At 38.6% G+C, this 25,696-nt stretch overlaps 3 protein-coding genes across 3 annotated transcripts in view; 1 reads left to right on the top strand and 2 right to left on the bottom strand.

Annotated features, from left to right (window-relative positions):
- The window catches only part of LOC125801469 (zinc finger protein 239-like), a 148,429-nt gene extending 140,358 nt beyond the window's left edge, over positions 1 to 8,071 (bottom strand). The window contains exon 1 of the mRNA XM_049478244.1: positions 8,038 to 8,071. The gene's annotated coding sequence lies outside the window, so the exon portion shown is untranslated. The remainder of the gene's footprint in view (positions 1 to 8,037) is intronic.
- The window catches only part of LOC111196357 (zinc finger protein 271-like), a 460,288-nt gene that overhangs the window by 247,452 nt on the left and 187,140 nt on the right, over positions 1 to 25,696 (bottom strand). The window lies entirely within an intron of this gene.
- The window catches only part of LOC125801235 (zinc finger protein 239-like), a 213,748-nt gene that overhangs the window by 13,795 nt on the left and 174,257 nt on the right, over positions 1 to 25,696 (top strand). The window lies entirely within an intron of this gene.

The raw sequence follows: 25,696 nt of genomic DNA, 5'->3' as shown, positions 1-25,696 counted from the left end.
CTACTGGGACATCTTCATATTACCATAAAAGCTTCTGTACTGTACCTGGTGGTCCTCCAGCCACTAGAGGGAGGCCACATTTTGCCATTTGCAATAATCAGGCAGACACCTGCTTAGTGTCTTTATAAGGACTGCCCACAGACAGTCTTGATTCTGTTCCAGTCTCACTAGAAGCTGAGAACTTTCTTAGTTTGAAAGAAAGAAAGACAAATGTCCTTAGGTTTTATTTTAAAACCTCCTTGGGTGTTCTCCTGGGGCTGCTTTTTGTTTTCCCTTCTTCTGGGGTATTCTTGTGTTTTCTACCTTTTGTTAGTTCTGGATAAAAGACTCAAAGTTGATCTTGAGAGGATACTCGTATTCCCATTTCCCTGAGTATCTTTATTTAAAAAGGCACACTAGGAAGGATTTCCTTGACTGTTGAAGTTTTTAAAGAAGTAAAATTACAGCTTCTGACTCAATGCAGCGCTGCACTGAGGTGTAATAGGAGGAATAGCGGTCCTCTCGTGTCTGTGCCGGAGCTCCTCTGAGCTCAAACCAGGCTCTGTAAGTTTGCCTCTTTCGAGAACTGCGAACTGCTTTCCACCCTGCAGTTCTAACCAGGGGCGTCCCTGGCCTGGGCTTCAGGGGCTTTATTCCAGAATCATTTTGCTCAGCTCAGCTATATTATTAATGATGAGACAGGCCACTGGGTTTTGTTGTTTGTGGATATATATGATGGTTATAGTCAGGTAGAATTTACATGTACAGTGGTGTGAAAAAACGTCAAACCAATTTAAATATTATTCAAAGACAACACAGGTAAACACAAAATGCTATTTTTAAATGAAGGTTTGATAAGTGCGGACCACGCCTAAAGAAGTAGAGAAAGAAGAAGGAAAAAGGGGAGGGAACTCAGGGAAATTTGGGCTGGAGTTCTGAACTGCGTGCTTGAAGAAGCGTGCAGTTATATCCCCCCGTTTTTATTTAATAAGAAGTGGAAGAGTAGAAAAAGGGGGTTGTTGGGGAGGAGTTGGGTTGCGAACTTTCGTCACGAGAGATAGTTAGTTAGGGGAGGTATTTATAGGACGGTTGATTGATACGGGGTGGAGTTAGAACGTAGAGTTCGGGCGTGGTCCTTCTCCCAAACTTTTGTTATTACATAACATCATTTTGCTAAGTGCGGACCACGCCTAAAGAAGTAGAGAAAGAAGAAGGAAAAAGGGGAGGGAACTCAGGGAAATTTGGGCTGGAGTTCTGAACTGCGTGCTTGAAGAAGCGTGCAGTTATATCCCCAAAATTGGATCTTGTGTGGAAGCTAGTTTGGAATAAGCCTGTCTCAAATCGTCTGGTTGGGAACGGATGTATAGGTTATAAGCTTGGGAAGACCACCGGCCGGGGAGCTTGATCGTGTGCTCGGAGATTCCTTGTCTGGAGGTGTTGGATGCTGCACAATGTGAACTGAGTGGGCGGAGAATTGATCTGGTGAGTAACTACTGGGAGAAAGGATGCGACGGAGATCTGAAATTAGGGGCTGAGAAGGAGTTGTGGGAGATTTTAAGGGAAGTAAATTCTGAGCATCTGAGGAATCTAAGTAGAAGGACGGCTGAAAGGATGGTTTGTTGAGCTTGGAAGATCAGTTGGTTCACACGGGGGTTAGGTGAAGTGTAGTTTGTGAAAATGAAGGTACCGAGGTTGGGTTGCATTTGCATGCGGAGCCAAGGATCTGAATTTCTGTAACTGAAAACGAAAAAGAATAGAATTAAATTCTATCAGCGATAGAATTAAATGGACCTGAGGTGTGAACAGCTTTAGTGGTGAACTGATGCTTAATGTAGTGCCAAGTGAGACAACAGATAAAAGGCAAGATTTCTAGCGATTTGGAGCAACTTTTATTGATGTGGACTGCGGCGAGATTGATCAGAGTGGAGTAGAATAGATTTTTGACCATTCATATCCCCAAAGGAGGGCAGCGACGAGGACCGGATATATGTCCAGAGAGCGCAGAAGAATCGCGCGGCTGCGCAGATGAAGTTCTCCGGCCAAGCAGAAGCGACCAGAGGAAGGAGCAGCATCTGTGAATAGCTTAATATCAAAAGAGCTGGAAGCTGCGTTGGCGTAGAAGAAAAACCCGTTCGATTGCAGAGGAGGCACAGCCAGAAATGGAGCTCTGACGTGCAGTATTAGTTGAGCATAACGAATGGTGGAGGGCTCGGACGAAAAAGCCAAGCGGAGGAGGCGGGAAATGAAAGAACGACCCTGGGTTCGATTTGGCGGGGCACGGAGGCGAGTGAAAGTGCTGGTCATGGCTTCAAGACCCATCGAGAGGGGCGAGGAAGGAGGATCGATGACGAAGTTACCCAGGAGGTGGAGCACGAACTGGGGCCCGTGTTAAGCAAATCCAGCAGAGCGCCTTAGCAAAGGAGTCGAAGCTTGGGGTTACTTTTGCACCCGAAAGCAAGGTGAACTGAAAAACGGACTCTGAAAAGGCGCCAGGAGTCAGGATGGAGAGGGAGGATTTTGAAAGCCGAAACCACGTCAGCCTTAGACAGCCAGGCCCATCGCGGGATGGGGAGCTTCGTCCCGCAAACACACGTCAATGAAGTTCCAGATCCGGGGCGTCTTGGAATGTAGCAGGGTTCCAGTGTTGAAGATGAGCCGCAGCGCGAGCTGAGAGGGGGCGGCGCTGTAGATGGATAATGAAGGTCAGGAAGCTCCAGCAAGGAGCTAAGCGGGTGCTGCAGCCCGGTGAGGAACGGCGAGAGAGGAGGCGGGGAGAGAATTGACAGAGTAAAGGAAGGAGAAAGGCTGGCTGGAAGGGACGGGTTGGAGAATAGTGTTGCCAACTGCTCAGTAAGGAAAGTAGCCATTGGCTGCAATTTGTGATTAAAAACGCCTTAAATGTTAGAAATGTTACAAATGAACTCTAACAAATGAACTACGTCTGTTGCTTTTATAAATAGGCAGAGACTTCTGAAAATAACTCCATTTTAACATAAATTACATGATTAAGTTTTTTTTTTTTTTGACAGTCAGTGGCGGCTTTAGGTATGCGCAGTTCATTGCAGCGTGTTTGAGGAGCGGTGTGAGTGTGTGGTCTGACTGAGACTGCACTGTGAGTGTCGTGGGCAGGGCTCGCGGCAGCACCTGCTGCTCGCTGAGGAGAAACTGAAGAGCATGTGTGTTCATTTAAACTCTCAATAACAAACAAAAACTAAGTTGGCAAGTTGGCAACACTGTTGGAGAACAGCAGGAGGATGACTGAGAGAGGGGGCTTGAACGACTGAGGGGAAGAGGGAAACGAGAGAGATGAGGCGCTGAGGCGAAGTTGGTGCCGTGCCAGGGGTGCGAGAGCTGCAGCAGCGGCAAGGGGGTTTGGACGACTGAGGGAGGGGGTTTGGACGACTGAGGGAGGGGGAGTTGGACGACTGAGGGAGGGGGAGTTGGACGACTGAGGGAGGGGGAGTTGGACGACTGAGGGAGGGGGAGTTGGACGACTGAGGGAGGGGGAGTTGGACGACTGAGGGAGGGAGAGTTGGACAACTGAGGGGAAGAGAGACGAGAGACGAGGCGCTGAGGCAAAGTTGGTGCCGCGCCAGGGGCGCGAGAGCTGCAGCGGCGGCGAGTTGAGCAGGTGACGTCATCAGGCCGCGACGCCGGTGCGGCTCCTGTGTGCTGTTCAGATGTTCAGCGAAAAGTTCCGCTTTTGGAGCAGAGCGGGGGAAAGGAACGCCATGGTCCTTCAAATCCCGCTGCAACTTGACAATGGTCCAATCGGGCATGCGAGAAGGCTGGGATTTACTAGATGAACGGCGCTCAGCTGGGGAAGGGGCCGGCGAGCTCGACCAGGAGGAGTGGGGGGGAAGAGCAGCGGGAGTGCCGAGATCTGGGGGTGCGCTGGTGAGGACGACCGACCCGGGAGGAAAAATTAGTAGAAGCCGGAGTAGAACCCGGAGTAGCAGGAATGGAGATAACTGACTTTGGGCGATGAGCCCGGCGAGGCGGAGCAGGAGCAGAGACAGGCTGGCTATGAGGGAAGAGGTCCTCGTCAGAGGCAGTAAGTGAGGTCCACGGTCGGAGGCAAGCAAGATGCGAGCAGGTGAGTGCGGCAGATTCGACTGGTGCAAACTTTCGTCACGAGAGATAGTTAGTTAGGGGAGGTATTTATAGGACGGTTGATTGATACGGGGTGGAGTTAGAACGTAGAGTTTGGGCGTGGTCCTTCTCCCAAACTTTTGTTATTACATAACATCATTTACTAAGGGAGAAAAAAAAACCAAACCTACATGGCCCTGTGTGAAAAAGTGATTACCCCTAAACCTGATAGCTGGTCGGGCCACCCTTAACAGAAACAACTGCAACCAAGCGCTTGCGAGTCTTTTACAGCACTGTGGAGGAATTTTTGGTCCACTCATCTTTGCAGAATTGTTGTAATTCAGCTACACTGGAGGGTTTTCGAGCATAAACAGCCTTTTTAAGGTCATGCCACAGCATCTCAATCGGATTCAGGTCAGGACTTTGACTAGGCCACACCAAAGTCTTCATTTTGGTTTTCTTCAGCCATTCAGAGGTGGACTTGCTGGTGTGTTTTGGATCATTGTCCTGCTGCAGAACCCAAGTTCATTTCAGCTTGAGGTCACAAACAGATGGTCAGACATTCTCCTTCAGGATCTTTTGGTAGACAGCAGAATTCATAGTTCCATTTATCACAGCAGATCTTCCAGGCCCTGGTGCCGCAAAACCGGTTCACAGAATATTTTCTGCTTGCAACTAGCAAACATTAACTATTGGTAATATAATGCTTGCAGCTAGCTGACATTAGCTACCTGTTATAAAGTGCTTGCAACTTTAGCTAGCTTTCTAAAACTAGCTACAGATTTAAAAAATGTTGATACCTTTAGCTAGCTAGCTAACACAAGCTACTACTTTAGCATTAGCCACTTGCAATTTTAGCTAACATTTGCTACCCGGATAAACAAATCACTGATAACTTTAGCTTGTCAGCTAAATAACTGGTTGTAAATAAAAATTAAATGTTATTTTACTCTAGGATATTTTGGTAGCATCACATAGCTGAAATCAGGTTCTTGTTTGAATTGTTTGTAATGTCTTGTTTTAAGCGAGTGTTCTTAAGAAATACAATTGAACCCCTGTACTTTATGATAATATTCTGATCCAGAACACATAATTCTTTAATACAAGTAGAATTATAAATAAAAATATATTTATTTTAGCCACTGACAGCATGATTTATACTAGAACAATAAACAAAACCAGTGGATTTTAGAGGTTTGACTGTAATATCTGTACTAAAACAAGTGTTGCTGGGTAATACAGTTTTGCGTTTATCGATATACTCTATACCCCTAACATAAAAGATGCTGCCAGTAAATTAAACAATGAATTTCTTCATTACACTACTTTTATTAAGCATTTCTTCATATTAGAGATGGGACTGATCCGATACAATATCGGTATGGGGGCCGATATTGACGTAATTCGGCGAATCGGATATCGGGCGCACGTGGCCGATCCACTTACTGATTTATATTCCAGTCCACAGCTTGAGCTGGACAATAAACCCGCTTTAACGTTAACCTCAAACTCATCACTGATCCGGTTTCCAGTTTAACAGTTTACCCTGAACCACCAGCAGCTTCAGTCTGCGGCTGACTGAGTAACTTTAGCTGTTTGTCTACAAAAAAGTCGATTATCCGGAGAGTTTTAACTTTGGAAACGCTGTACAGCAGAACGGTACACGTAAAGTCAGCGCCCGAGAGGTAAACAGATTAACACCAGCAGTCTGTTAGCCTAGCTAGCACTGAACTGAACAGCAGCTGCATTCCGGTGTTGTAAAGGTATTATAACTACAGACTGGAGTAAACTATAGTCATAATCCACATACACATATAATATAAAACCACAGGATCTACAAACACTAAGCAGCACAAACACACCTATTTGTTATTAGAAAACTATCATTAATTTAGTTCGGAAATACAGTTAGCATTGCCAGTTAGCCGTTAGCCATCTCTATGAAGATCTGCAGTTTGTTAGCCTAGCTAGCAAATGCATTCCGGCATTGTGAATGTAATAAATAACTATACTGAGTGAACTACAGCCATAATCCACATCTAATATCAAACCACAGATCCTACCAACCCTAACCAGCAGTAAGAAATTAATCAGTTATTAAAAACAGTGATTAATTCAGCTCGGAAATACAGTTAGCACCGCCGGTTAGCCGTTTTTTACTGGAGCGGCTACTGCAGTTAAGACAGAGCTGAATAAATAAATAAAATATTTCTCATTAAATAATTAATTAATTATTAATTAATTAATAATAATAATATTAATAATAATAATAATAATAATAATAATAATAATAATAATAATAGGATTATCTGATATTCTGCTGGCACAGCTACAGACAGTGGAGGGAAAACTGAGCCTCGTGTTAGTTTCACTTAACTTCTAACAGAGAAGAGAGAAATAAGCTCATAAACTCTTAACTATTACCTAAATCAGTGAATTATCTACAAAAACAATTTTTAATCTGTCTTATACTCGAATTAATAGCAGTATTTTTTAACTTAAAACATGTTTTTAACCACTATTTATTCATAGAACACGGAGCTCAGCACCTACCCGCAGCACAGAAACACACAGACCGCTGCTGAGGTACGGTGGCTCAGAAAGACCAAACATAGCGTAACTGCAGTTCACCACTAAACAGCAGGGGCCGCCAAAACTTCATTTAACAGCATTAAAGTGCCTCATTTTATAAAGTTCATCTAAAACAAAGTTATTTTATACCTCTGTTACACTTACAACAGTAATAAACGCTGTAAAATTATTAAGTTATGCTTTAATTAATTTTTAGAAGAAGTTTAGACATTATTAACCATTAAAATGCATTAAACAAATGGCTAATTAGATTATATTAATATAGCTACAGTAGAACTTTATTACTGTGCTACATTTGCTTCAGTAGTAAATATTATAGCCAAATAACAGATTATTATATTCTGTTTATTCACAGTTTTTTCCATTCTGATAAATTATATGATTTTGATGTATTTTAGCAATGTCAAGTCTCTCAAAGTGTCATGTGTTATTATTATTATTATTAAATGTATCAGTTAAGGGGCTGTTTAATAAAACAGTGTAGCTAAAATTATTTTTTAATTATGTTTATTATTACAGTAAAATAGGGAGTTTTCGGTTAAATCAGTAAGCTAATCAACATGATTATAAAAAACACTAGTGGCAGAGTCTTACCTGACTCTTACCTCACTAATATAATTTCCAAAACCAATTATTTCTTTTTAAATGTAATATTTAACAGGCAGACTTTTATTTTGATAGAAAAGTCAGAGCTGCTGCTGCTGCACCAGACATAGACCCCTGAAGCCGTGCATCACTCTGTAGTGCTCGCACTGCTTCCTTGTCTAAGCGTTTTTTCCCTATGAGAAAAACTAATGGGATTTTAAAAAAAAATTATCGTTTAAGGGTCTTAAGGAGAAAAATTCTAACTTTAAGCTAATGCTACAGCGGGATTAGCAGGGGACTGTTTTTGGCGCAACATCAAAGAACTCCGGCTGTAAGTTAGGAGAACTATACACAGAGCTGAGCCTAATAATGAACTAACTGCCCTTACTGAGGAGAGCTGCGAGTCTCACAGCATAAAATCACTAAAACAGGTCAGTGATACTCCAGAACCAGCTGTAACACGTTTAACATTTACCGTCTTTATTATGCAGTGAAATAAATTAGTGTTTCTGGTTGGTTGTTGCCTCAGTGAGGGCAGGTAGTTGATTATTTGGGTCAGGTGTTGTAATTAGTATAAACTAATGACCGTAATTAAATACTAAACCTGCAGGGAAGCGTTGATCCTGAACTGAGAGCCACTTTCTGTTATTATCTGCTTTTTACAGCTCTAACACAGACTACACTGCTCAACATCACACTGCTCAACATTACTGAAAGAGTTTTATCTGTTTAAATGCTTTATTGATCCTCTGTGAAGAAGCGTAATAATCCAAAAATCTTTTTCCGTACCTTCTGTAGTTCAGCTGATCCTGCTCTTCCTCCTGTGCTCCGAGAGAACTGCAGACCCCGGAAGCTCAGCCTCATCCGGGTTATGTAGAGCCCCGCCCCCTCCCCCGCTATATCACATTATACCCCATCACCGCTAGAGGGAGCCCGCGAGGGAGTCCTCAATGCATGGAGCTGAATGGAGCTAAACAGCTAAAACTCTCATTTAAAACACTGTAGAACTACTTCTCTGGGGTTTTCCTTTAATTTTACAAAGTAGAACAAAGTATTTCACTAAAATAGGAAAGAAAACCTACCTCTATATTAAAACTTTCTACATTTATACATGTTTTATTCAGGAAATTTACTAGCATTACTGCTACTGATGCTGGAGTTACACAGAGAACATGTTTAATAGGATTAAAACTGCAGTTTAAAAGCTTTAATAATTATCTCTGCGGTGATGAAATGGTTGTAGTTGTTCTGCTTTGAGGAAATTTGTATTTTTGTTACTCTATAAAGTATCAAACATTTATAAATTATTATTTTGGTATTCCGGTAGAAACTTTTTTTAAATCTAAATTTTATTTAAAATATTATGGCTCATTTTCTTGACATTTACCTTCTTGATGTCATGCAGATTCTTGAAAAGGAGATTGTACTGCAGCAGATCTTGTTTGTTGCTCACCTTGTCTAAAGTCTTTCTATTTATGTATTCTGAAAGCTTTCCATAAATTGAGGTCATTCACAGCTCCTCCCTGTAAAATCACTCTCTGACATCACAATGGACCATCCTGATTTCTGTATAGAAGGGTACTTCACACTTGTAAAAGCAGTTGAAACTTCATATGCAAATATCAGTTTAAAACTTATAATTATAAAATATCAAGGATTTGTTTAAGAGTTTATTTGACCCCATTCAATGTTTAACGCATTTAAATAAGTTAGTTAATCTCATTTTATTTACTTCATATTTGGTGACTTTTCCTCTTTTAATAGAGACAACTGGGTAAACATAAAATTAATGGGAAGTTTTTTGTGTCTTTTACACATTTTGTATACATCAGTGTTGTTTGGGATCTATTTGACCCCAGGCTATTTTAGCTTTATAAACCATAAAAAATATCAGAATTTGTTGAATGATGTGAAGGTCAATATGACATGCAATTTTATATTCTTCAAAAAAATTAGATCCCTAAAATAACATAATTATAACTGTATTAGTGCAAGAACCACTGACAGTTGATGTGACAGGGGGGCGGGGAAAACATAATTCTCACAAGAACTTGATATTTCTCATTCTGTGGAGGAATATATTGTTCCTACAAACATATTGATAGTTCACACAACATAGTGGTTATGCAGAGATATAAAAAGGTTTCACAGCAGCTTCTAAACCAGTTCTCTATGTGTTCTGTCTCTCTCTCTCTCTCTACTGAAAATGACGTCTAAGAAAAGGTTTTCTCTCAGTGAGGATTTCTCACATCTCTTTCACCATGACAGAGACATAGAGGAGAATGTGTCTGAGAAAAAGGAGGACTTTAGAAAGGATCCTGATTATAATGAATCCTCCTCTGAGGAGAATGAGCCCTTTACTGTAGTCTCTCAACCAATAGAAAATAGACTACCTTCCAAAAGTGAAAAGTTATTATGGTCTGTCTCCCCACTTGGAGAAAATGATAAACTTAGTGCTGCTAATGCAATCAGAATAGTTCCAGGTCTCAGCAGATACGCTGTCAGCCACGTCCAAACAAAAAATCAGCATTTGAGTTCTTCAGAACACCATCAATCTAAAAGGATAAACTACTTTAGATGATACATTTAGAGGGAGGTGTGTGTTTAGAGGGATAGTTAGAAAGACTTGGATTTAATCCCACATGTAAGTCTACATTGTGTTGCTCAGTTTGGAGAGTACAAGTGAAAAGGTGAAGAAAGAACAGGTGTTTGGGCTGCAGACAGATCCAGCATGTCTCTAAACACAGTCCATGTCTCCTCCCTGTCCTACGCTTCAATAGCACAGAGACAAGGCAGGACTGATGAGATCTTAATAAACTCAGTAATATGGGATGAATGGAACAAGTAGGATCTTCTTCTTTACAATCCAGACTCCCATGTGACTGAGCATGAATTTCTGCTCGTTTGTTTTTTCCTGTGGTCAAATTGGACCCAAACATAATACTTGTTACTATTCAAGAGAACATTCAATATTTTTCATTACAAATGTTTTTTTTTTTAAATGACTATTGAAGTAGTCAACAAACGACAAACAAATATAGCATGTGACATAAACTTGGGTAAAAATGTTCTTAATATATAATATTTTTTGTAGTTTGAAATTGCTGGGGTGAAATTGACCCCAAACATAAAAGGTGTTAGTAAATTTGAAGGTAACATGAGGATTAAAACTACCCCAACAAACAGCACTTACCAATTTTACTCAAAGGTCAGAACTATTGTTAAAGTAGAAATTGTGACATTTCTTTTCCACACTTTCTTCAATACAGAGATCTATTAGAACTATAAAATCTTTACGATTCTTTCAATAAGTAAGAGTGCTTTACACTAAGAACCCATATGTTAACAAATTATTCTTACTATCAATAAACTATAAAATAAATTAATAAACTATACAACCTTTTTAACACTGTATGTAATAAATGCTAAAGTTGTACCAGATGGCCTTGGTCCTCACGGTTGATGGTAAACGTCCTATTAAACATCCTATTAACAAATAAACTCTTTTAAAAATCCTTCTTTATTTTACAATTAATTTACTAAAACTGATATTTGCATATGAAGTTTAAAATTCTTTTACAAGTGTAAGTACCCTTCCATACAGAAATCAGGATGGTCCATTGTGATGTCAGAGAGTGATTTTACAGGGAGGAGCTGTGAATGACCTCAATTTATGGAAAGATTTCAGAATGCATAAATAGAAAGACTTTAGACAAGGTGAGCAACAAACAAGATCTGCTGCAGTACGATCTCCTTTTCAAGAACCTGCAGGACATCAAGAAGGTAAATGTAAATAAAATGTAACCAAAATATTTTAAATGAAATTTAGATTTTAAAAAAAGTATCTACTGGAATCAATGTCACAATTGGTGCACTAACAACAGCACTGATCTTTCCACAGTAATTAGTAAGTGCTGTTTGTTGGGGTAGTTTGAAGTGACTCTAACAATTAAATACATTTTTCTGATAAACTGGTGCACGTTTCTATCTCTTCTATCTCTGAGTGTCACTCTAACTGTAGCCATCTTACCTAAATTGAAATGTAAGTGCAAACAAGCTGGGGCATCACTTGAAGTTTACCATCAACAGTGAGGACCAAGTTCATCTGGTACAACTTTAGCATTTATTACACAGTGTTAAAAAGGTTATTCATTATTTACCATTAAAATTCCTTAAAATAATGGTTCAGATCATAATTAACTGAATCTATTACATTTTTAAACATTGGTTATTTAGTAATATGTGAATGTCTTGTTTAAAGTCATTTAACATTTTATTTTAGATATTGTAGACAAATGTTTAGAAATCCACTTATTCTTATGCAATTCCACTTCTTACCTGTTTTACCTGAACATTTCCTCGCTATAATCCCTCTGGAAACAAATTCTTAATTTTTAAATGTAATATTTTACAAGCGGACTTTTATATTAGCAACTGTTGCTCATTTCACAGAGATGTTCAGCAGCAACTCCATGAACAGCTGCCAGAAAGACACGTGACTTTCCCATCAAAATAAAAGTCCGCCTATAAAATATTACATTTAAAAAGAAAGAATTGGTTTTGGAAATGATTGTAGTGAGGCATGGGTCAGGTAAGACTCTGTAAAGTGGAATTCCACTCTGCCACTAGTGTTTTTATAAGTAATGTTGATTAACTTACTGATTTAACAGAAAACTCACAATTTTACTGTGATGATAAACATAGTTTTAAAATATAAAAAATGTTAGCAAATTGCAGTATCTTTAGCCACGCTCTTTTATTAAGCTTAGTTTTATTAAGCTTAGTTTTATTAAGAAATCCCAGTTAAAACCATTAGTGTGGAATATCAAGTGTACCACAGTAATACAGTTCTGCTGTAACTATATTAATATATTTTAAATTCAGGACACACTTTACACACTTTCATTAACCCAAAATAACACCAAAATATTCAGTATTATGAAGGAAAATACATCAGAATAAGTGAATTTCTAAAAAATGGTCCACAATACCAACAATCCATTATTAAATGACCATACTTTAGACATTATTACATATTACTAAATTACTAATGTTTCAAATACAGTAGATCTTGTTCATTAATGATGATCTGAGTCATTTGTTTAATTTATTTTAATGGTTAATAATGTCTGAACTTGTCTTGAGTTAAATGAGGCATTACTCAACTATTTTACAGTGTTTATTGCTGTTGTAAGTGTAACAGAGTAATACAATTCCTTTGTTTTAGATGAACTTTATAAAATGAGGCACTTTAATGCTGTTAAATGAAGTTTTGGCGGCCCCTGCTGTTTAGTGGTGAACTGCAGTTACGCTACGTTTGGTCTTTCTGAGCCACCGTACCTCAGCAGCGGTCTGTGTGTTTCTGTGCTGCGGGTAGGTGCTGAGCTCCGTGTTTTATGAATAAATAGTGTTTAAAAACATGTTTAAAGTTAAAAAATACTGCTATTAATTCGAGTATAAGACAGATTAAAAAGTGTTTTTGTAGAGAATTCACTGATTTAGGTAATAGTTAAGAGTTTATGAGCTTATTTCTCTCTTCTGATATTTTTATTTATTTACTCAGCAGTGTATCAGCTAATCCTATTATTATTATTATTATTATTATTATTATTATTATTATTATTATTATTATTATTATTATTATTATTATTATTTAATGAGAAATATTTTTATTTAATTATTCAGCTCTGTCTTAACTGCAGAAGTCCCTCCAGTTAAAAAAAATAAGAAAAGTACATATTGAAAGAATTATGTGTTCTGGATCAGAATATTATCATAAAGTACCAGTGATAAACTGTATTTCTCAACAGCACTCGCTTAATACAGACATTACAAACAATTCAAACAAGAACCTGATTTCAGCTTTGTGAGGCTACCAGAATATCCTAGAATAAAATAACGTAAAAAAATTTATTCAGAACCAGTTACTTAGCTAACAAGCTAAAGTTATCAGCGATTTGTTTATCCGGGTAGCTAATGTTAGCTAAAGTTGCAAATGGCTAATTCTAAAGTAGTAGCTAACGTTAGCTAGCTAGGTAAAGGTACCAATGTTTTGTTTATAGGTAGCTAATGTAAGCTAGCTAGCTAAAGTAGCAAGCGTTTTATAACAGGCAGCTAATGCTTGCTTACTATCTTAAGGTACCAGCGTTTTTTTTTTTTTATTGATAGCTATTTTTAGCTAGCTAGCTGAAATTGCAAGCATTTTATTATCGGTAGCGAATGTTAGCTCGCTAGCTAAAGTTGCAAGCGCATTATAACAGGTAGCTAATGCTTGCTTACTAGGTACCAGTATTTTTATAATTGATTAGCTAATGTTAGCTAGTTAGCCTAAGTTACCAGAATTTTTTTTAAACCAGTAGATAACATTAGTTACCTAGCTAAAGTTACCAGTTAAACACAGTTAAGTTAAAGTTACCAGATAAGTATTTTCACCTTAACGATGCTCTTACCAATGTGTCAAAACACTAAAATAAAAATATATATATTTCAAGAATACACTACCGTAACAAAAAAAAATATTAAATTTTTTTTTATTTCATATGATATGAAATGGCACACCCATAACTGAGATAATATATAATACAAGAATTTTGATCAGATTTGTGACAGAAGTCAATGATCCAGAATGTCAGGATATTAATAATGCACTCCAAATGTCTCCATATATCCAGGATTAAAGTAAAATAAATGATACTGGACAAACATAATCTGTCTTTAGTAGATATATAACGGGAAATGAGAACAATGTGAATTTTTCTTTTACTAAAAAAAAAAAGTAGTACTGATGTGATAATTAGAGGTGGGTGATATGGCACAATATCACCCAAAGAGAGAGAGAGGCGAGTGGCTGAGAGATTTCAGTGCAGCAGCAGTGTGTGAACAGTTGGAATGATCTGTGTTTCTGTGCTCTCTCTCAGTTTGTGTGTGACAGGGCGTCGCCGGGGTTGCTTTCACCGCACTGCGCGAGCTCTAAATCTTTATGTGTGTTTCGTGCAAAGTAACATTTTGCTCGGTGCCTTTTTGTTATCAAGTTTTGATATCCAGCCTTATAGAGGAGTGTGATATTAAAATCACTCCTCGTCATTTTCACAGCCTAACCTAGGAATGCCTCAACCAAGGGTGTCAAAAGTATTCACATTTATTACTCAACTAGATGTATAAATACTGGGGAATTCACATACTTTTGTAGAAGTTAAGTAAAAGTATAAAAGTACTGCTTTTAAAACTATTCAAAGTATAAAATTAAAATTAATATAAGGGGAAAATGACCTCATAAACAGAAGCCTTGGTCGCACTACAGGGGCCTATAGTGCATTATTACCGATGACTATTTGACTATAAGTATTGAAATTGTGGTAAAAAAGTTTTCAGAGGGATTTTATGCAAATCTTTTACAGACAGACTCAAACAGACAGGATCATAGGGCTGAGTGTGTGCGAGTGTTGACCCCTAAAACCCCGGGGAATTACACAAGCTACTGTAAAACTGTTTAAAACAGTCTAACGCACTATTTCAGCTCTAATTCAGGAACTGTACAGTGAAATGGTTTGCATTCATGAATCATATTTTTAATAAAAAAAGGCATATATCAGCTTTGTCATCAAGCTACCGGCGTTCAGAGCGAGCAAAATTGGCCCTGCTCCCTCCGGGTGGGTGATGGCGCTCTTTCCCCACATCACTTCTAGGGTGATGTCCACAACACAGGGCGTCTGTGAGCTGATGTACCGGAGCCGAGCCGCTGCGCTTTCCTCCGAGCGCGATGGCTGCTCGGTAATGTTGCATCAGCAGCAGCTCGAAAAGAAATGGTGGCTGACTTCACGTGTATCAGAGGAAGTATGTGTTAGTCTTCACCCTCCTGGTGTGTTGGGGCATCACTATTGATAGGGGGAGTCTTGAACTCCATAAGAGAGATTTAAGTGAAATCAAACGAAAGGTAAATATAGTTTTGAAATATTTGTAGTTTGTTTTTTAATAGTCAAAAAAAATATTTTGTTTTAGATAATATCGCCCATCTCTATGTGAAATGCTGACAAACATTTAATGGGTTAAAATAGTCATATCACTTTTCAAATCTACAGACTTTTATCTACTAAATGTGTAGCTACATTTCCAAGTCAACTAATAAGAAGTGATAATATTTAAGGTGGAATTGAAAATTCAGGGAAAATGTTAAATAATGTTAAATAAAAGACAAGGTAGATAGATAGATAGATAGATAGATAGATAGATAGATACTTTATTGATCCCGAAGGAAATTTAGCAGCCAGTGGCAGTTACACAACACAGTAGAAACAAACAAACAATAAGAGAGCACAGTGAGGGATATAAGACTCTAAAACTATAAAATAAAAATTCTATAACTGAGACTTTAAAATATATACATAAATATATAAATAAAAAAAGCTATACAAAGTGTGGAAGTAAGTAGTCGTAGATATGTAGTAGTGCAGTAAAATAATAATTTAAGTATAGGAGATAGCGGGTATCAGCAGATATGATAATATTAAACATAAACCTGTGCAGGTGTTGTATTTAAGTTAGGCTAGTAGTGTAGTGTAGCGGTTGCAAGGCAGTTGCTAACGTAATCCACATGGTTGCTAAGCAGTTGCTAACGTTTTCCAGGTGGTGGCAAAGGTGTAGCTAACTGGTTGCTAGGCAGTTGCTATCATATTCCACATGGTTGCTAAGTGGTTGCTAGGCAGTTGCTATAATTTCTAAAGTGGTTGCTAAGTATTTGCCTGGCAGTAGCTAACATTTTCCAGGTGGTTGCTAAGGTGTTGTTAAGTGGTTGCTAGGCAGTTGCTATCATTTCTAAAGTGGTTGCTAAGTGGTTGCTAGGCAGTTGCTAACGTTTTCCAGGTGGTTGCTAAGTGGTTGCTAGGCAGTTGCTTTCATTTCTAAAAAGGTTGCTAAGCTGTTGCTAGGCAGTTTCTAACATGTTCCTGGTGGTTGCTAAGGTGTTGCTAACTGGTTGCTAGGCAGTTGCTATCATTTCTAAAGTGGTTGCTTAGGGGTTGCTAGGCAGTTGCTAACATTTTCCAGGTGGTTGCTAACTGGTTGCTAGGCAGTTGCTATAATTTCTAAAGTGGTTGCTAATTGGTTGCTAGGAAGTTGCTAACATTCCAGGTGGTTTCTAAGTAGTTGCTATGCAGTTTCTAACATTTTGCAGGTGGTTGCTAAGTGGTTGCTAGGCAGTTGCTAACGTTTTCCAGGTGGTTGCTAAGGTGGTTGCTAAGCAGTTAATAGATGGTTGCTAAACCCTGGCTGGGGCCGGGGTGTCCAAACTTTTGACTGATAGTTGCTCCATACAGCAGCTCCTCCATACACTCACAGTACTGGAGGAGCAGGGGAGAGAAGGGGTTCCGTGCGCAGAGCTGCTGGTGTGCGAGATCCAGCACTGGGCCCCCCATTCATTTCTATGGGGAAACTTCGTACGACAATTGTACGAAAACCGTACGTCAAATCGGCAATACATCAAAATGTTCAGAAAGAAGGCCGTAAGTTCTATAGACCGTCCGATTTTTGTCTTCATATCTCAAAAATTGTGACCTACGTGGATGTTCAAAGTTGTCCCCTATTCATTTCCTATGGGAAAAAAAAGAGCACGTTTACGAAGTTTTTACGAAAACCGTACGATATATCGCTTCAAAAAGCACAAGCAACCTATTCGGCTATAGGTCCTACGATCCTGCAAAATTTCTACGTCAAAAGCCCTAGGAGGAGATAGTGATTAAATTTTGACCGAGGAATAATAATAATAAGAAGATAATGAAGAACAATAAGTTGGCTTTTCAAAGCCAACTTAATAAAAAGGCAAAAGAGTCACAGGGTGTAGATGTGTAGGGTGTTACAGATACACCAGTACAGATAAAAAGGCTGTGAGAGAACACATTTGAGACTCGTTTCTCATCTGTCCTATCTCTTCTGGCTCCACTGGGAGGAGTTGAAGAGTCTGATGGCTCTCGGAACAAACTATCTTCTCAGTCTGTCTGTAGAGCAGCTCTGTGACAAGAACCTGCCACTGAAACTGCTCCTTTGGTCCATGATGATGGAATGCAATGGGTGAACAGCATTATCCATGATGGAGAGTAGGTTGAGCAGTGTCCTCCTTTCTGCCACCGTTACCAGAGAGTCCAGCTCCACACCAACCATGGACCCTGCATGCCTGACCAGCTTGTCCAGACGCATCTCGTCCCTCTTCTTCATGCTTCCTCCTCAGCACACTACAGCATAGAAAAGACAGCTGACACCACGGCCAGATAAAACATTACCAGGAGCTTCCGACAAATGTTAAAAGACCCCAGCCTCCTCAAGAAGTAGAGCCAGCTCTGCCCCTTCCTGTACAGGATGTCTGTGTTGGATGACCAGTCCAGCCTATCATCCAGATGCAGTCTGAGATACCTTTAGGTCTTCACTATCTCCACATCAACTCCCACAATAGATACCGGCTGTGTGGTGGCCTGGCCCTGCGGAGGTCCACCACCATCTCCTTGGTCTTGGAGGTGTTCAGCAGCAGGTTGTTCTTATTGCACCACGCCACAAAGACTTCCACAAGGTTTCTGTACTCCTCCTCCTTTCCTTCCCGTATACATGCTACAATGGCAGTGTCGTCCGAAAACTTCTGCATGTGGCATGTCTCAGAGTTGTACTGGAAGTCTGAGGTGTAGAGTGTAAAAAGAAACGAGGAGAGCACAGTCCCCTGTGGTGCAGCTGTGCTGCAGACCACAGTCTTTGATGTACACAATACATTTTGTTCAGATAGCTGGTTTACAGGCTTTAGTAACATTTATTTAGAGTTGATGAAATTGTGGGTAACGTTAGCTTCTGTAAAACTGCAGCAGGTCTCTGAGCTGCTGCTCTGAATCTGCTGGTGTAGAGCTTCTGCTGATCTCTGCCTCTGCAGATGAAGTTGGGCTTTGACCCGATGCTGAGATACGTCACCGTGTCTGCTATATTGATTTAGGTTGCTGTATTTGATTAATACAGTTGTGGTCAAAAGTTTACATACACTTGTAAAAAAACATAATGTTATGGCTGTCTTGAGTTTTCAATAAGTTCTACAACTCTTATTTTTCTGTGATAGAGTGATCGGAACACATACATGTTTGTCACAAAAAACAGTCATAAAATTTGGTTCTTTCATAAATTTATTATGGGTCTGCTGAAAATGTCACCAAATCTGCTGGGTCAAAAATATACATACAGCAACAAAATTTGTCAATTTTGGTGATGTAGCGAGTTGTGTCAATCAAATTAGCTTCATGTCATGGCCTCTTCACTTCTTCTAAGTGATTCTGATTGACTACAGCTGTTGACTTCTCATGAGCCCATTTAAATAGGGCTCATTTGACCCAGTGATTAGACTCAGCTACAAAAGCTACAATGGGAAAGTCAAAGGAACTCAGTGTGGATCTGAAAAAGCGAATTATTGACTTGAACAAGTCAGGGAAGTCACTTGGAGCCATTTCAAAGCAGCTACAGGTCCCAAGAGCAACTGTGCAGACAATTATATGCAAGTATAAAGTGCATGGAACAGTTGTGTCACTGCCACGATCAGGAAGGAAACGCAAGCTATCACATGCTGCCGAGAGGAGATTGGTCAGGATGGTCAAGAGTCAACCAAGAATCACCAAGAAGCAGGTCTGCAAGGATTTGGAAGCTGATGGAACACAGGTGTCAGTCTCCACAGTCAAGCGTGTTTTACATCGCCATGGACTGAGAGGCTGCCGTGCAAGAAAGAAGCCCTTGCTCCAGAAAAGGCACCTTAAGACTCGGCTGAAGTTTGCTGCTGATCACATGGACAAAGATAAAACCTTCTGGAGGAAAGTTCTCTGGTCAGACGAAACAAAAATTGAGCTGTTTGGCCACAACACCCAGCAATATGTTTGGAGGAGAAAAGGTGAGGCCTTTAATCCCAGGAACACCATGCCTACTGTCAAGCATGGTGGTGGTAGTATTATGCTCTGGGGATGTTTTGCTGCCAGTGGAACTGGTTCTTTGCAGAAAGTAAATGGGATAATGAAGAAGCAGGATTACCTCCAAATTCTGCAGGAAAACTTAAAACCATCAGCCCGAAGGTTGGGTCTTGGGCGCAGTTGGGTGTTCCAACAAGACAATGACCCAAAACACACATCAAAAGTGGTAAAGGAATGGCTAAACCAGGCTAGAATTAAGGTTTTAGAATGGCCTTCCCAAAGACCTGACTTAAACCCCATTGAGAACATGTGGACAGTGCTAAAGAAACAGGTTCATGCAAGAAAACCATCACATTTAGCTGAACTCCACCAATTCTGTCAAGAAGAGTGGTCAAACATTCGACCTGAAGCTTGCCAGGAGCTTGTGGATGGCTACCAAAAGTGCCTAGTTGCCGTGAAAATGGCCAAGGGACATGTAACCAAATACTAATGTTGCTGTATGTATATTTTTGACCCAGCAGATTTGGTGACATTTTCAGCAGACCCATAATAAATTTATGAAAGAACCAAATTTTATGACTGTTTTTTGTGACAAACATGTATGTGTTCCGATCACTCTATCACAGAAAAATAAGAGTTGTAGAACTCATTGAAAACTCAAGACAGCCATAACATTATGTTTTTTTACAAGTGTATGTAAACTTTTGACCACAACTGTATGTGTGGAAACTTTTATAATTTAATGTAATTTTCTGTTTACGTCCTTTTAACTCAGAACATCTAATTCTCACTGAAATATTGAAAAACAAATGAATTTTTTTCCATTTTAAAATTGACCTCTATTGAGAAAACTATAAATAATAAGCAAATCATATCGTGTGACACTGGCAGCCAGGTTGCTTTCTATAACTTTGAATATAGAAAGTGAAAAATAGAGATGTACAGCAAGCCAGGAAATTACAGATAAATATATTTATAAGATAAAACGAGACACCTTTATTGTAAACAAAAAAGAAAATTCAACATAGTACAGTATTAATAGTATGGATTAGTGCATTTCAGTGTAAAGTGAGATACTAAAGTAGTAGTCAAACATGGTATTCAGTAGTGGACAGCAGCAGAGTTTATGCTACATAAATTTTGCGGCTGCAGCCTGCTGACAGTCTGCTGCAGAACAAGCTAAACTCCTTATTATAATGTCTATGGATTTAGAATGGCACAAAAGTACAGAAGCGTTTAAGGTAATATAAAGGTGTCCCAGTATTTCCCATATAGTGTAACTGATTTAGTTAATTCTCTTAATCTCAGTTAATTAACAAGCTTTTTAATACACTCAATTATTATTTTTTTTCTTTTCAGAAATGAAAATATTATAGGATTTCTCCTGAAATCTATGAAAGAGGTGAAGCACAAGCCTTCCTGAAGAATCTCCAGAACACGCAGAAATTATTTGATACATTTAACAGACAGAGGAAACAGAGGAAAGGAACATCATGGAGGAACATCAACACTCTGTCAAGAGTCTTACTAAACAGAGTGATCTCAAAAAACACCAGCGCATTCACACAGGAGTGAAACCATATTACTGCTCAGAGTGTGGAAAGAGTTTTACTAAACAGAGTCATCTCAAAATACACCAGCGCATTCACACAGGAGTAAAACCGTATCACTGCTCAGACTGTGGGAAGAGTTTTAATCGACAGTGTACTCTCAAAAGTCACCAGCGCATTCACACAGGAGAGAAACCGTATTACTGCTCAGACTGTGGGAATAGTTTTACTGAAAGGAGTACTCTCAAAATACACCAGCGCATTCACACAGGAGAGAAACCCTATCACTGCTCAGAGTGTGAGAAGTGTTTTACTACACAGAGTATTCTCAAAAATCACCAGCGCATTCACACAGGAGAGAAACCGTATTACTGCTCAGACTGTGGGAAGAGTTTTACTCAACAGAATCATCTCCAAAAACACAAGTGCATTCACACAGGAGAGAAAACTATCCCAAATTTGTTCCACGCCAATTAAAAGTGCAAATCCTAAATCTTTTGGACAGAACACCTTATCCTACACAAATGTATTACTTGTGTCACTTGGGACTCGTTCCACCAGAAACAAACATGAACTGAATTTAACAATGGATTTTACAGATTCAGCCAAAATGAATCTTATCAAGGGATGATGTTTATTGAATTCCATGTTATGTTTTTTCGTATGTTTGATATTCTAGGACATTCTTTGTGAGACAGAGCTCAGTGTTTAGGGTAGTTATGGTAGGAGTTCAGTTCTGAAGAAGGGAAGGTCGTTCGAGTTCAAACGAGGGCACTGCCAGAGCTTGCTCCAGACATTAGATTAGCATTACATTAACATAGTCTTTAACATTTAGATGTCATAGTTGTTAGGAGTAGAGTAGGATTCTTGCAACGAAATGCTGGAACACCCACTACACCCACTTTACCTATTTTTGGTGGCCTAATGTAATTTAATAACTTCCCCCACCTGAACACACACATACCACAAACCCCATCCAGGATGCACTGAAATTAGAATAAAAGCCTTTGATGACTCTTTTCACAAATCAAACCTAAATTTAAATGACATATCTGACTTTTTATCTCTCCAGTCCTCTCAAGAGACCTAAATGCTAGTTGGGTAAACCTTGTACATATTCCTCCAGCAAACACTAATTCAGACAACCGTCAAACTTTGGACTTCTACGACCTATAATAGTCACCATCTGTGACTGTCTGCCAAATGAGGTGGACCAACAGTGCCATCATCAGGACGAAGACCCAACTGCAAATATAATATAATTCAACTTGCTAAAATCCACAGAAACGCAATCCACAAAGAGTTACTGCAATTTAAGAGTTTATGCTTGGTTATTCATGCAAAGCATTGAGAAAATAAGACTCATTTAGTTAAAAGAAATGTTCAAAGCTTTGGATTCCATTCCCAGCCTTGTAAGCTGAAATTCTGTGGTGTAAACTGATCTCTCTCACACCCGTCATAAATTCTGATCAACAGACTAAGAGCCATGCGAAGAGAATTTCTCACAAAGAAGAACAAATAAGAATATACAAAGTTATATAAAAAGTTATTTTACAAAATGTTTACTAAATAATATGCCACTTCTGGTATATGGGTATAGATGCTGTCCTGATTAAATTTTCATACACAGTCAAGTCTGAATCAACAAGGTTTAACTAGCATTTAATAATTTTGCCTTATTTGGTTATTAGTGGTTTATTATTTTATAGTGTTTATATTATCTTTTCAATTATTTAATTGGGTTGAAATAGAAACATGACTCTTTGTTTTCTTTTTGACAAGGTACCATCCTTTGTTTCTAATTTCAGGATTATCTTGAATGTTAGCAACCTTTTTGTAGAAATAAACATATAATTTACATTTATTGTGATTCAATTCTAAGATTGTTTTCCTTGAATTTATCCTCATGAATTGGTATGCTGAATATTGTATTTTGATCCACTGTTTGATTGAGTTTTCTTTTGGTTTGGTCTATTAATCATAAAAATATGAAATCTCAGAAATTGCTCCAAAACCAATGAAAACACAGACACGTAGGTTGCTCCTCCCCCAAAGCCCACAGAGCCAATGGTAGCCTTAAGGTCCAAACAGATTCAGTCAGAGAGTGATAGACAGAGTAGCGGTGGAGAATGAAAGTGGAGAGTGTCCAGGATTAGGGATGGATCAGTTCAGTTCATTCTTGAGTGGTAGTTGAGGAGTTTGGAGTTTAGCTCCTTTAGTTTAGTTTAGCATTTTAGCTTCAGTTTAGCGATAGCTTAGCATTCTTAGTGCAACTCATTTAACCTTTTTTAAGCATATTAATACTAGCTTTCTTAGTTAAGACAACTAATGCAATTTTACGATCTACAAAGCCACGCATTATGCATACCAAGTTTCAGCTGAATAGAGACCGTCAGGCTCAACCCAGAAGCCACCAGTCCGGAAGCGAACAGTAAGCCAGCTGAGAGCGAAGGGATTTTCCTGTGTGCTCTGAAGGGGCTCCGTGCTGACACCAGGAAGTCAAACCATTTTGCAGACAGACTCACGTGATTCTTTCTCAGGGTGAAGAAACAGACGACTACGCTACAGACGGACGGCACAATGCAGGCCCACTTTAACGTCTCAGAATAAGGCAGAGCTGGCAAATGGTTTTGTGCTGGTCATGGTTTGGTTGAATCCTTTATAAATCTCCCTGTAGTATAGACAACTCCTTTTCAGTTGCTTGGTTGTAAATAAGAACCGGCTTCGTAGACTTAAAATAACTTAGTTCATCCTTTAGAAATCCCCACTTAATAATTTTCATTAATCTGACAAGTTACTCCTTTCTATACCGATATTATAACATGTTTTTATTTTAATTCTCATTTACCTTCATACACTGTGATTTGATATCTAATGGCTACATTTGACATTTTAATGGATTATTAACTCATATCTGTGTGATTTAATACAATTCTTTTTATATTACAAAACCTGTAATTTCAGTGTGTTTTCTGGATAACTTAAAAAAAAAAATACTGTTCCCGGTAGAAGAAGACACGCCCCTGATAAGTCATTAATTAATTGATTAATTAACTAATTAACTAAACTAATTCAATTAATTTAACATCTTAATTAGAACCAGGTATGAAACTGCTGAGCTCACTACATAGATTTTAAATTAGTTATGCATTCTATGCATGTAAGAATGCATGAAAACATTCTGTCATTCTGCCAGATTTCTGAAGCTTTTTATAAAAGCACTTCATCAATATCTGCTTCTTGGCACCATCCAGTACCACACAATTATTTTGATGGCAGCGGGGGTCCCTTGAAAATAACCTTTGAAAACTCATCCAAAGGTGCCTTCACCAAAGAGATCTTCACGATATCTGATCTGAGGATCATCAACGTATGGATTGTAGGGAAGTACACTGTATTCATGAACATGAAGAAACTCAAGTAAGAATGTATGTTTACCTTTTAGTTTAAAATGGGTTTTCTAGGCCATATTTATTGTAGTTCTACTAACAAGCTGGAACCACTGTAAAAACATTGGAGGACGCACATTGGAGTAACACTGCATTTTGTGGTGCATCTTGGAACTGATGTTGGCTTGAACTCCTGAATGTCTGTATCTGGTTCCTTAGAGTCCAGTAATTCCATAGAATGAACCATGATTGGACCCTCAAGGTCAGAAAGGCCTCCTGCATCTGGGTGGGCAATGCTGACTCGATCTTGATTATGTAGGCTGACTGCACATTCTAAATTATTGAAACGGAGAACTGAGCTTGTATGTGTGGAGGAAATTGGGATACTGAGTTGCGATGAGTATATCTTGAGTTGATCCAACCAGTCATTGTAATTAGAAAATACATTTATTGGAAAAGACAAAGACATACATACAGTATTAGGACATACAGTTTAAAAGACAAATGATAGATAAGAGCATGCTCTGGCTCTCATTTTCTTTACAACCATCTTTATACCACTTTCTGGGAGGGACAGACATTCTAGAAACATCCATACATGTTACGGTCATCTCTTATTTTTGTCTACTCATAAAAATGTGACCAAAGTGTTGAGTTAATGTTCTAAAATTTTAGGGTGTCATGTTCTCTTAGAAAGGAAGCGAAACTAAGATTAAAGGGTAAAGTCTGGTACAGTTAATTAAACGTGTGATCACGCAGGACACTGCAAATAGGGCATGTTTAAATCATACATTTAGTTTGAGCACAGTGTTAAATCTTACAACACAGTGTTCAATGAAATACATTGTTTAAAATGGGTTAATAGTCTCAATTTCCCTCACATATTGTTCTTGATTTATTTCCCTTAATAAATGAAATCATCATTTAAAAATGTTTTTTTAATGTTTTGTCTGAAAAATCGTCATTTCATATAATTGTAGGTTATATTAGACTGTGAATTTTGTTTAATAGATGATAAATGGCTGGCTGACTTTATCAACACTACTTTAAACTATGAATATAAGTATATAAACTTGCTAGCTAGCTAATTAGCCTGAAAATGCACACCATTGCCTCAAGTTAATTTAATAAGACATATCATGTTCCCCAAATAGACCCTTTAAAATAAAATAAAATTTAGGTTTTTTTTGGCTAGCTGACTATCAAAAATACTGTAAACTATGGTAGCTATGGGTTAGCTAGCCAGGTTAATTAGCTAATCCTGTTAGCCAATTAGCCTGAAAATGCACACCACTTAAAACCTTCCTGTTCACTAAATTAATACTTTTTAAATAAAAAAATCTAACCTTCACAAAGTGTGCATCTTTTCTGCTCCTCAAAGTTGACTGGATCCAACTGCCCAGTCTTTTTTAGCAGATGACACCTTTTGCCTATGGAGAGGAATTAGTGCCAAATTGAAAAGCAAACACTAGGGTGGAAAAATGTAAAAACAATCAACAAAATGCATTGCTTTTCCTCACTAATATGCAGAATAAGTGCCAAAATGAAATGCAAAACTACTTTTACATTACATTTCATTGCACTTGATCTCTTT

Source organism: Astyanax mexicanus, chromosome 4 (assembly GCF_023375975.1).
Source record: "Astyanax mexicanus isolate ESR-SI-001 chromosome 4, AstMex3_surface, whole genome shotgun sequence".
Classification (NCBI taxonomy): Eukaryota; Metazoa; Chordata; class Actinopteri; order Characiformes; family Acestrorhamphidae; genus Astyanax; species Astyanax mexicanus.
This window is presented reverse-complemented; position numbering and strand designations above follow the sequence as displayed.